General features: G+C 40.3%; 1 long non-coding RNA gene across 1 annotated transcript in view; it reads left to right on the forward strand.

Moving 5' to 3' along the window:
• The window catches only part of LOC116508525, a 123,874-nt gene that overhangs the window by 54,590 nt on the left and 56,114 nt on the right, over positions 1-13,170 (forward strand). Inside the window, exon 3 of the long non-coding RNA XR_004255355.1 lies at positions 1,028-1,203. This is a non-coding gene — a long non-coding RNA (uncharacterized LOC116508525). The remainder of the gene's footprint in view (positions 1-1,027; positions 1,204-13,170) is intronic.

The raw sequence follows: 13,170 nt of genomic DNA on the forward strand, positions 1-13,170 counted from the left end.
TACCTGTTGATCTCCGGGTGCGCTTCAAGGTGCTACTTACCACCCATAAAGCCCTCCATGGTAGTGGATCTGGGTACTTGAGAGACCGCCTCCTGCCAATTACCTCCCTACGACCTATTAGATCACACAGATTAGGCCTCCTCCGAGTTCCATCCGCCAGTCAGTGTCGACTGGCAACTACGCGGAGGAGAGCCTTTTCAGTAGTAGCTCCGACCCTTTGGAACGATCTCCCCGTGGAGATTCGTACCCTCACCACCCTCCAGACCTTCCGCACAGCCCTCAAGATCTGGCTATCCCGTCAGGCCTGGGGTTAAAGATTATAATCCGTCCCCTCCCGAATGATGAATGAATGTTGCTTCTATTTTTTAATTACGTACTGTTTTTATATGTCATTGTGTGTACTCCCTTCCCTATACGTTGTAAGCCGCCCTGAGTCCCCTCAGGGTAAAGGGCGGCCTATAAATAAATTTATCTATCTATCTAGCTATCTATCTAATCTACCTATTAAGCAACCAGGTTAAAGTGCTGTTTGACCATTGGAGTTTGGGAGTTGGTAGGTTAATAACTGTTTACTGAAGATGTGCCTGGCACAAGTCTACAATCCTCAAAAGATAGGTCTGAAAAGGCTGGTGCCGCTTTTCCCAGCAAATCTAATAAGGTGACAACTCATGCTTTGCAGCCGAAACAGATGGCTGCTACGATGAACTATGAATATTTTCACTCTTCAGTTGCTAATTTAGACAGTTCAGCATCCAGTTCACAAAGGAAACACACCAAGCTGACTCTAATACCACTGAACCCCTTCCCATCTTACATTTAGTTTATGTTGCTTTGGGTAATCTATTTTTATATATAATAAGTGCTTACAGTAGTCTAAACTTAATTTAAAATATTTTGTTTTCCTAGATTTTTGCTTGATTGAATGATAGGGGGAAAAAACCTACCCATCTTGTCCTTAATAAAAAGATAATTAACTTTTTTTTTAAAAAAAATCCAGATTTGTTATTGATTTTTGTTATTTTTGCAGCTGACAAAGAGGAATAGCAATATTTGGAAAACTGCAAGAAATTATGTGACAGGATGAAAAGACCAATGGAGATTTAAATTAATATATTTGATTATGAAAACCTACCAGTTGGTTGAGAGCATATTCAGCATAGCATCAATTATCTGACTGACCTGGAAAACATCTAACAATAAAAGGTTTGGATACATGGAAATGGCTTTTTCATTGGATTAAAAAGCTATGAGATAATGTGTTTTACAGCAAATTTTGTTGCTCCTGAGAATAGCTCTCACAAAATGATGCTGAGAACATTTTGCCTCTACATATCTAATCTGGTTTATGAGATTACTCATCTTGTCTTCCACCTTAAACATTAAATGCCAAAGAAAGATCAACAGGAGATCTGAGATATATTATGCTGTCTCCTTTTCCCCATCTGATTCCAGAGATGTACTATGAATTTTATATTACAGTATTAATTCAGTGTTTTAGATCACTTAAAGTTTGGCTATAGGCTGATTAAATAAAGCTTAAAGCAAGGAAGGTGAAAGTGCTGTTGGTTTTTTGGGGGAAGGTTGATCTGTAGAAGCCTATGCAAATTTTGGTTGGTGGGGAGGGTCTCATTGATAGTGATGAATAATCCCTCCACTAACTCATGTTGGAATGGCTCAGGAATAAGACAAGCCATTTCTCACGTTGAGAAGAAAAGGAAGAGAGGAACAGGATTTTAATATAAAATCCATCTGGCTTTATGTCTTTTACAAAATCCACAGTGTCACAGGTTCTAACCTAATGTTAATTAACCCTTTCATATTTATGAAACAGGAAAGATTATATAGTTTACAGCAAAAAGAAAGTGAACATCACTTTGTATTTAGAATGCACCTTATATATGGTATAATTTATATGCTGTGATCTCAAATAAAAATTAAGACTTGAAAGACCCAAACACAAAACTATTCCTTTTTAGTGATGAAAAATCAAATTCTACTTCTTAGATTATTAAATACATCCTTTTTAATAATATTGCCTAAGATAAACAGATAAAAAATACCTCAAACTTACCATGATGATTTACATTGAAAAATCCAGGCAATTTTCAGCATGATTAAAAGAGGTTGACCATTGCCTTTTTCTAGGATATATTTTAAACTTCACCTAGTCTTGGATTTTCTTAATAATTTCCATTCTCACTTGGTATGATCCTATTTAGCTTCTCAAGATCAAAGTCAGTTGGGTGCTACCACCTAGCTGGGATGATTCAAAAAACTATCATAGCAAGTCCTTCCTATGTTTCTTGTTCCTATGTTTCTAAGTCATCTTTCTTAGTTCCTATTAAGTTTCCCAGTACTTAGGAAGGAGCATTCAATAAGTAATATTAATCCAGAAAAAAACCCTCCACAGCTCATTTAGGTGTTATTGTAGGAATGTAATGTAGGAAGCTAAGAAGAAATGAAGAGAAATCTTATTAATTTGCTTTCTAATAAGTGTCTTTAAAGTTTTTCTTACTGTTCAATCTTTGGAAAATCTCAATGTCTCAAAGGAGGAGGAGGAGTCTGGAATTTTAAATATATATCTAATTGCATGAAAAGACTCAGATCAGGACTTGATCTTCTTCTTTTTTTAAATTGGCCTACAAAAAATGCTTGCTGTTCATTTCTTTCTCACCGCGTCTTCTTATTTGTAATTCTTGTTCTCTCTTTTCAGTAGGCTTTCTTGCTTCAAAGCTACCTCCCTGCTTGCCCTACTTTATGACTCAACCTGTGCCTATAATCTCATCCTCTTCTACGCTTATCATTTTCCTGTCAATTCAATTGGCTGCCCTAAGATACAGCATAATTCAAACCCTTCTTTCTCTCTGTGTCTCAGCTATTCCAAAACCTAATGCCCTGCAGATACATTGGATATGAATTCCCAGAATTCTAATCACGAAGGGCTACGGGTGATAGGAATCAGTGAATTGGAGATGGTCATTGTCACAATTCTGTGGAACAGTGAGACAGCAGTTGTGGGGGGAAAGCAGATAGAAAAAAAATGAATTTCAAAGTATGTGGAGAAAGCAATCATTAGATAAGAAAGTGAGTGAAAGAGAAAGACAAAGAGAGGACACTTTGGGTCTCTTTTAAAAGTAAGGAGGAGATGAGGAAAAGAGAAAATTTTACTCTTTTCTGTTTCTTACTAGGGTAGAGTGACTGGACCACCAGAGTAAAACCTCAGAATGCTACATTAATCCTAGAGTTTAGAAAGTCCCTTGAAATTCTGCATGCAATTTTACAGGTAGTTGTTTCGAAGTTATTGCTTTTATGTTTTCAGCATATTTTATTACTCAGTGCAAAGTTTAATGCAATCAATACCAAGTGGTCACAAATTAACCAATCTGTCTAACTAGAATTATAAGAGCTTGTTTTACTAAATTTGATTATCTTGATTTGTATTAATAAAAAAGTACCATTGTTGCCTTTAAAAAAAAGCCATAATTTTTTTTTGCATTTTGATTGATAGATAACCCTAACCCAGGGGTGAAATTCAGCAGGTTCTAACAAGTTCTGGAGAACCAGTAGCAGAAATTTTGAGTAGTTCGGAGAAGCAGCAAATACAATCTGTTTGGCCACAGAGTGGGGTGGGAATGGAGATTTTGCAATGTCCTTCCTCTGGAGTGGAGAGGAAATGGGGATTTTGCAGTATCCTTCTGTTGCTATGTCCACCAAGCCATGCCCACAGAACCGGTAGTAAAAAAAAAATTTTTCACCCTGTCTTTTTACTCTGGCAGTGACATAGAGGCAACTAACACAATCTATATAGAATAGAAAATTTAAAAACACAGAGTAAAATGAAAAAAGAAATATCTATTCAGATTATCTAAGAATTAAAAGCCTGGGTTCTTCCTGCTGAACCAAAATTGATTATTCTTGAATTCTCCTATATGTGATTGTGTTAACTTATTACTGAAGCCAAGTTCTGAGACCCAAGTTTTGAAAATCAGTCTACTGTACATGAAAAAAGATGGCATATCTATTGTCTCCTTTTGTTTCCTTTGTAAAAGAAAGCATTGTCTTTTTTTTCCCTTCCCTCTATCCTCTCCCCAACTGGTTTTGGTTTTGCACAGTCAAATCAACCTGTGTCAGGTTGGCTTTCATGGTTCGGTGGGCACAAAGCAACAGTGATTGCCTTCCTCAGCCATCCTGCTGAAAATTATTTTGCTTATCATTCAATTTAAAGTGCCCTTCTGAAAAACCATAACTATCAGCAGAAAAGGGCTGATTGCCCACTATAACTTTTCTTTTTTTTTAGTATTGCTTGGGTCAGAAATAAAACAACAAAAAGTAAGTGTAGGGAATAAAGGAGAGTGGGTAAAACAAAGACAGGGAAAATGAAGACATGCTAAATGGCCCACTTAACAATCCTTTGTATTACTTTAAATGTCCTTTCATTGATAAAATTTATTATTACTTCCTCTCTTATATGCTGTATGAAGTATAGTCAGCATTTATTTCTGTATTTGTTTGCACTTTTCATTAACATTCCATTCACCGTTCTTTCTCTTCAAAGTAAAAATATGAAATCCTACAAAACATATATATATATATATGTATGTATGTATGTATGTATGTATGTATGTATGTATATGTATATATGTGTGTGTGTATGTATGTATATGCACACACACGTACATATATGCATATATGCATATATGCATATACGCATATACGCATATACGCATATACGCATATACGCATATACGCATATACGCATATACGCATATACGCATATACGCATATACGCATATACGCATATACGCATATACGCATATACACATATATACATATATACACACACACACACACACACACACACACACCTGACACCCTCCCGAAGCAGTTCTCCGGTGTCTTCTGCCATTGTCTGCATGGTTCCGTGCATGTAAGAGCAATTTTTACTCAAATGCGCATGCGCAAGCAAGGCATGGCCAGCTTGCATACAGCAAACCAATACTAACCTGTTCAGGAACCCACCCCTGATGTGTGTGTGTGTGTGTGTGTGTGTGTACTGATAAATAAATGAAGGGATATTAGCATACATCTATTTCAAGCTATTTAGCTCTCATCAGCTAGCCATACCCTTGCTGAAATTTGAACTTGGGCTATTTACATGTTAGGCAGTTATAATAACCTCTGAGCCACAAGCTCTCCTCCCTTATCAGCTGAGCCAGGGGAATGATTAGATGTGTTGTCAAGGCACCTGGGATGCCCGAATATGGGAGGGAGCATACTGCTTCATTTTGCTTTTCAGCTCCACTCTAGAAGCCTTCCAGGCTGAAACCATTTTATTTGTATAAATAAATGATATTTGGGGCATACCAGGTGCCTTGACAAAACATCATTCATACACATACATACATACAACTGCATACTATCATCTCTCAGTGGTCCACAGCTTTGATTAAATCCCAAGGGAATATATATCATGAAAAAGTGCTCCCACTGGCTTTTCTCAAGAGCAGTGCATTGGTTATTGCTAAAGTCCCTTTTTTGGACTCCCTGCAATGGCATTATTTGGTCTGCTATTTTGGCTGTTTGGGTAATAATTTGTGAACCTAGCTTGTCTCATCACTTATTAGATCCGGAGAGGAGGAGTAATATCCAAAATCTGAGAAAGTCATGGGAAATGCGGTATTTTTATTCCCCATCCATTAGGAGCTGGTCCAATGGACAAAGAAACATTCTTTGGAAATCCTGAATTGTTTGTAACTCTGTTTAGCAATAGATCAAAGTGGGCAGGTGAGGGGAAGTTTCTGGCACTGTGTTTAATAATATATATTTATATCACTACTCATTTTTGAGCATATGTATTTCATGTGCACTTACATTTAGGTCCTTTTATATCAAGTGAAAGAAATTGATATTGCTATGACTTTTGAAAGAGGTCTGCTAGCCATCAATTGATGAATGCCTGCTGTAGACTCCAACTTTCAGTCGAGCCATAGAAAATAATAAAAATAAAGGTGCTTTGACTTTCCTTGATCCAAACTAAAAAATACAGTTTTTTTAAAAATAAAACATGAAAAATTCCAAGAACATATATAAATGTGCAACCGTATAATCTTGCACAAGAAACATTTTGATGATTCTCCTTTAAGACAGTTCCAAAAGTTGAGAGTCAGGTTAAAAAACTTTATTGATTTAATCATTTGACCATATAAAAGAATTAGAAACCAATACAGAAAACACAATAGGACATATTCATAATATGTTGTCACCCCTACAGTTAATCCCAATCTGTTTTAGATAGTCTGCCTCTGAAATAGCCTTTAATGTAAAAATTGCAGACTTGCTAATGATATGCAGGTTCATTCCTAACAAAAAGTAAGACTGTATCCTAGTATTTTTTAGTTTTTAAATAAGAATCTAAGTCAACAGTCCTTTCTACAGCATATGCAGGTAGTCCTTGACTTATGACCATAATTGAGCCCCAAATTTTTGTTATTAAGTGAATTTTGCCCCATTTTGCAACGTTTCTTGCCACATTTGTTAAGTGAATCACTGCAGGTGAGTTAGTAACACAGTTGTAAAATTAATCCGCTTTCCTCATTCTCTTTGCTTGTCAGACGGTTGCAAAAGTTGACAACATGACCCTAGGACCCTGGAGTTATAAGTATGAGTTAGTTGCCAAGTGTCTGAATTTTGAACATGTGACCTTGAGGATGTCCTAACAGTCATAAGTGTGAAAAATGATCATAAATCACTTTTTTCAGTACCATTGTAGCTTTGAACAGTCACTAAATGAACTGTGGTAAGTAGATAACTACCTGTAATTTGCAATTAAATAGGATATGTGCATTATCTTCAACAGCTGGTGTGCCACAGATAGATGGACTTTATTCAATGGTCTCATCTCTTATCATATAATCTAGTTGTTAAAAAAAACTGTTCTAAGATGTTGACACTTGTATGTTATTAAATACTTTTCTAACTGGTGAGGGGGGTGGGTTGATTTGTGTTGAGCCAGCCACACTTCAAGGACTTGATACATTTAAGGGATCTAATATCATCTTGGGCAACCACATATGAGATTCTTTGCTTAAAGCTTTTCTTGATTTTCAAATCGGATTGAACTTGGAATTAGATGAAGATTCCATTTGATGAGAGGCACTTGAAAGTCGAGCAGCCCAAGGACAAGGAGGCAAATTGTACACCCCCTCTTCAAAACAAAGCTTGGGTAATCTTTTTGGCTACATAAACAAGATCTTCAGCCAATAGCTGAATACTTTAATTACCAGTTCACTTTGTAAAGGGGATATATTTTGAAGCAATGCACAAAATGTACAAAGATTATTTGTAAAGAAACAACAACAACAAAGAAATAGATTTTTTTTAAATAAAAGTACAAGGAAAGAAACTTTCAAGTGCCATGAGTAATCTTTAGATTTGTTTTCTTTATATTTTAAGTTTTGGGTCTTCTTCCTTTGTTTTTTTCTCCTTTAGTTCCCATGTGTATTACTTTAGGAATTTTTTTATTTATTCATTAATGTTTTATGCCGCCCATCTCCTCTATAAGGTGACTCTGAGCGGCTACTGTATTTAAATTGCATTTATCTTTGAAAGGTATGCTATATGTGTGTGTTTGTAGTTTTCTTTTGATGCTTAATGTAGTGTTATAAAAATGTTATGGAAAATATCCACACAGAAAACAACTCAAATCAATAGTCATTTTGGCTAAGCTTGTTCTATGTAAATTGAGTTGGATTTCTTGTCTTTATGAAGATTATAGTCCAGATTATTTTACCCTCCTGTTTAGATGTTATTGTATCCTTCCTCCTTCCATCTCTCTTCTTTCTTAAAGCAACAGTACCATTGTTTTATACAAATAAGAGATAATTAAAAAAAAAATCTTTAGGGAATACATTCTTGTTTGCCTAATCAAGGGAAAGGACTACCAGCAAATCAGAATCAGAGAACCAGCTAAGAATTAAGAGATTTGGTCTGAGACGAGCTAATTTTCTTCAAACAAGAAATTATGTGAATAGACTTACATCTTAAAAACTATTTTGTATATAAAAAGATGAATTATGTTTGATTCAAGTTTCCCAGCTTGGGTTCGACATCAGAGACTTAGAGGGACATGGATTTGTCACAGTCCTTTTGTAGTAGTCATATCTGTCTAGAAGAGAGGCTAATCTGAAATAAGGTTGTGTGGGATATTTTGGCTTGAAGCATAGATTCTAAAGCAAATACATGACTTCAGCAAAATTTGGCACTTAGCAGTGGTGGAATAACCCGTCATCTGATCTATTAGCTTTCTATAGTTCAAGATTAGTGAGATAATCTTTGATGGTGGAAAGAAAGGGATTCTCCAGACTTATATCTATGCCCTTAAAAATTTCCTTCCACTTGTAGCATATCAAATGTTCCTATCTCAATAAATCTTTCAATCTCTCCAGGGACTCTCCACTCCAAAATTGATCTTCTGTAATTGTCTATAGTGAATTCTTGTACTGGAGTGGATTGAGCTAAGTTATCTCCAATGATCTCTTTCCATGTCTTACGTTCTACAGTTCACTGACAATGAACTTCTTAAAACTTGGTCTTATTTCAGATGGGATTAACCCATCATTCCAGCACTGCATTTACCAGTAGGTCCTCAATTCCTCTTTTGTGAACATTGCATCCTTTCCAAAATGGTACAATTGAAAAATTATGTCTCAATAGGAAAGACACACCTGCTGTTGGGCATGTTTTACAAAAGAAGGTAAAGGTTTCCCCTGTCAAGTCATATCTGGCTCTAGGGGAAGCAACTCATCTCTGTTTCTTAGCTGAGGGAGCCAGTGTTGTCCAAAGACACTTCAATAGTCGTGTGGCAAGCATGACTATATGCTGTGGCACATGAATCATTGTTTTCTTCCCACCAAAGTGGTACCCATTTATCTACTTGCATTTGCATGCTTTTGAATTGCTAAGTGGGCAAGAGCTGGGGCAAGTAATAGGAGCTCACCTTGTTGTCCAGCTCTGGAGTCTCAAACCAGGGTTGTCAACTTTCCAACTGGCAAGCTCTCTCTTTTTAATTCACTGAGTTATTGCACACCCTTGAAGCTTTACAAAAGGCTTAACATATTTGATTAAAAAAAGAACAAACCCATTTACTTCCCATTGCCCAAGAAAAGTCTGGAAATTCTGGTAAAAGAAATAATTCTCCCTGTGTGTGTGAGAGAGAGAGACAGGCATATACATTTTCACCATCTTCAGCCAGTAAAGCTCATATCATCAACTGTTAATGCAGCTGCTTGCAGCAAAAGATTGCCCAGCTGTGCCTTGAGAATTGTATTGGCTCACCATTGCATCTAAATACACCACAGTCATGTCTTGCAAATATATTTTTTCTACCATGTTCTCTGTGGCAGTGTCTTAAATTTCTCCCCAGCCCATGACTGAAAATGACGGAAGGCGTCTTACTGGTCTTTTCCCCTTAATTGTTACAATTTACAAAGCCAGCCGTGAAGTGTATAAAATAAGTTAGGCTTTGCCTGCATTTCTTTGGCACAATATGAAACTTGCTAGATAGGCATTTGAATTATGGAGGTGAAATTGACAAAAGATTTCTAACTTCTGTCAATTACACATTTCCTTAAATAGTAAAGCATTCCCTGAGAGGAGGTCAATAGGCTTGTTAAACCTAAAGGCTGATATTCCTAAGTTTTCAACAGAGCTGTAAATAGACTCATTAATAATCAAACACTTAATTCAATCTATGAAATGGATTTTACATGGAACCATAATACTAGTTCAAACATTTTAGAAATAATAAAGGTAAAAAATATGGTGAAAGAAAAGGTATAGAAAATAGGGAAGTAGTAATTGTTGCCCTAAGGTGCAAGAGCTTTGGAGAAAGCTCTTTTGATTATTAAAAATGTTTTTCTCCCTCTTATGAGCTGTGTGGCTAAAGCAAATATCAAAATTCAGTAAGTCTATTGATGCTTTTTCATCCAAAGGAAACTAAATGTGACTTGTGCACTTATCCTGAACTTTTTTCTATTCAAGGAAATAGGAAATGCTTTTCAAATATTTGTATTTGTATTTGGTTTATTTGTATGCCGCCCTTCTCCAGGAGGGACTCAGGGCGGCGAACAACTCAAAGGGGAAAGGGAACATAAACAACAGTACACATAATTAAAATACACGAAAATCACACAGCCATACCAGTCGAGAGGGGAGGGGAACTCATCAACCCCAGGCCTGCCGGCACAGCCAGGTTTTAACGGCTTTCCGGAAGGCCTGGAGAGAGGTGAGGGTCTGGATCTCCGCGGGGAGTTCATTCCAAAGGGCTGGAGCTGCTACAGAGAAGGCCCTCCCCCGGGTAGTAGCCAGATGGCATTGGCTGGTGGACGGAACCCGGAGGAGGCCGACCCTGTGAGATCTGACAGGTCTTTGGGAGGTAATTGGCAGCAGGTGGTCTCTCAAGTACCCAGGTCCAATACCATGAAGGGCTTTATAAGTTATGACTAGCACTTTGAAGCGTATCCGGAGACCGATCGGTAGCCAGTGCAGCTCGTGGAGGATAGGTGTAACGTGGGTGTACCAAGGTGCACCCACAATCGCTCGCGCGGCTGCATTCTGGACGAGTTGAAGTCTCCGAATACTCTTCAAAGGCTGCCCCATGTAGAACGCATTGCAGTAGTCCAGTCTTGAGGTCATGAGGGCGTGAGTGACTGTTGCGAGTGCCTCCCGGTTCAGGTAGGGGCGCAACTGGTGCACCAGGCGAACCTGGGCAAATGTCCCCCTGGTCACAGCCAACAGGTGATGTTCTAAAGTCAGCTGTGGATCCAGGAGGACTCCCAAGTTGCGCGCCCTGTCTGAGGGGCGCAAAAGAGATGCCTAGATCACCACTGGAGGGTCAGTAAATCCGAGTCAGACCGAGCACTTCTGAAAACCTGCATCAGAGCATATCTATCGGCAATACGGACAGCTAAGAACAATCACATTGCCGCTCTGATAGCATCTGCTGAGTCTCGCCCTGCCGCCTTGTTTAGGGTGACCCGCTCCCTCCTAAATACGAGGGTTGCGGATAACCCTTTACAAGGTAGAGCAGAGGAATATGTCCAGTTCCTCGCAGACAAAGTTGCTCGGCTTCGGATGGACCTGGACTCCAATTGCGCAGAGCCAGCCGGGGTACCGGGGGAAGGTCTTGAACACCACCTCTGGACTGACTTTCAACCTGTTGCTCCTGATGAAGTGGACAAGGCCATAGGAGCGGTGAGTGCTGCCATGTGTGTACTGGACCGTGCCCCTCCTGGCTGGTCGTGAACAGCAAGGAGGTGACGCGGAGCTGGGTCCAGGCGATGGTGGATGCTTCTCTTCGGGAGGGCTTCTTCCCACCAGCATTGAAGATAGCGGTGGTGAGACCCCTCCTGAAGAAGCCATCGTTGGACGCAGCTAGTTTGAACAACTACCGTCCAGTCTCCAACCTTCCCTTCATTGGGAAGGTTGTTGAGAAAGTGGTAGCCTCTCAACTCCGACGGTCCTTGGATGAAGCCGATTATCTGGACGTCTTTCAGTCTGGATTCAGGCCTGGCTACAGCACGGAAACCGCTTTGGTTGCACTGACTGATGATCTCTGGAGAGCCAGGGATGGAGGTCATTCCTCCATCCTGGTGCTCCTTGACCTCTCAGCGGCCTTCGATACCATCGACCATGGTATCCTTCTGCAACGGTTACGAGAGGTGGGAGTGGGCGGCACCGTTTTTCGGTGGTTCTCCTCCTACCTCTCGGACAGGTCGCAGGCGGTGTTAGTTGGGGAAGAGAGATTGACCCCTAGGCCCCTGAAATATGGGGTTCCTCAGGGTTTGGTCCTATCCCACCTTCTGTTTAATATCTACATGAAGCCACTGGGTGAGATCATTCAACGGCACAGGATCAAATACCATCAATATGCAGACGATACTCAGCTGTATCTGTCCGTCCCGTGCCAACTCAGTGAGGCAGTTGACATGATGTCCCAGTGCCTGGAGGCTGTCAGGGTCTGGATGGGTGTTAACAAGCTTGTACTCAATCCAGACAAGACCGAGTGGCTGTTGTGTTTTCCATCCAAGAATTTGGCCAGTATTCCATCACTCAGGCTGGGGGGTGAAATATTCATTTCATTTCATTTCATTTATTGGATTTCTATGCCGCCCAATCCCGGAGGACTCCAGGCAGCTTACAGAAATGAAAAAAAAATATTTAAAGGCATTATTAAAAATAATGGGACACAACAAAGCTAAAAAGGAACACAACAGACACCCAATCAGGAGGGGGCTGGACCTCAATCAAGGGGTCAACAGCCCCAAGCCTGTCAGAAAAGCCAGGTTTTAATGGCTTTGCGAAAGGCCATGAGAGTGGGGAGGGCCCGGATCTCTGGGGGCAGCTCATTCCATAGGGCCGGAGTGGCAACAGAGAAGGCCCTACTCCTAGGCACCGCCAGCCAGCATTGTCCCGCTGAAGTCACCCAGAGAAGGCCCATCCTGTGGGATCTTATTGGTCTGAGGGAGATATGTGGCAGAAGACGGCCTTGGAGATACCCAGGTCCTAGGCCATGTAGGGCTTTAAAGGTCATAACCAGCACCTTGAATTGTGCTCGGAGACCAATGGGCAGCCAGTGCAGCTCGCGGAAGATAGGTGTGATGTGGGTGTACCTTGGCACACCCAGTATCGCTTGCGCGGCTGCATTCTGGACTAATTGCAGTCTCTGAACACTTTTCAGGGGCAGCCCCAAGTAGAGCGCATTAGAGTAATCCAGTCTTGAGATGACGAGGGCATGAGTTACTGTCTGAAGTGCCTCCCGGTCCAAATAGGGCCGCAATTGTGCACCAGGCGAACCTGGGCAAAGGCCCCCCTGGCCACAGCCAACAGGTGGTGCTCCAAGGTCAGCTGTGGGTCCAGGAGGACCCCCAAATTGTGAACCCTCTCTGAGGGGGCAATTTTTCTCCCCCCAGGGTTAAGGACGGACTGGATGGACTGTCCTTAGGGGGCAACATCCACAGCCATTCGGTCTTGTCAGGATTGAGTGCAAGTTTTTGACTCCCATCCAGACCCTAACAGCTTCCAGGCACTGGCACATCACTTTCACCGCTTCACTGAGTTGGCACGGGGCGGACAGATACAACTGAGTATCGTCCGCATACTGGTGGTACTTGA

Source organism: Thamnophis elegans, chromosome 4 (genome assembly GCF_009769535.1).
Source record: "Thamnophis elegans isolate rThaEle1 chromosome 4, rThaEle1.pri, whole genome shotgun sequence".
NCBI classification, from domain to species: Eukaryota; Metazoa; Chordata; class Lepidosauria; order Squamata; family Colubridae; genus Thamnophis; species Thamnophis elegans.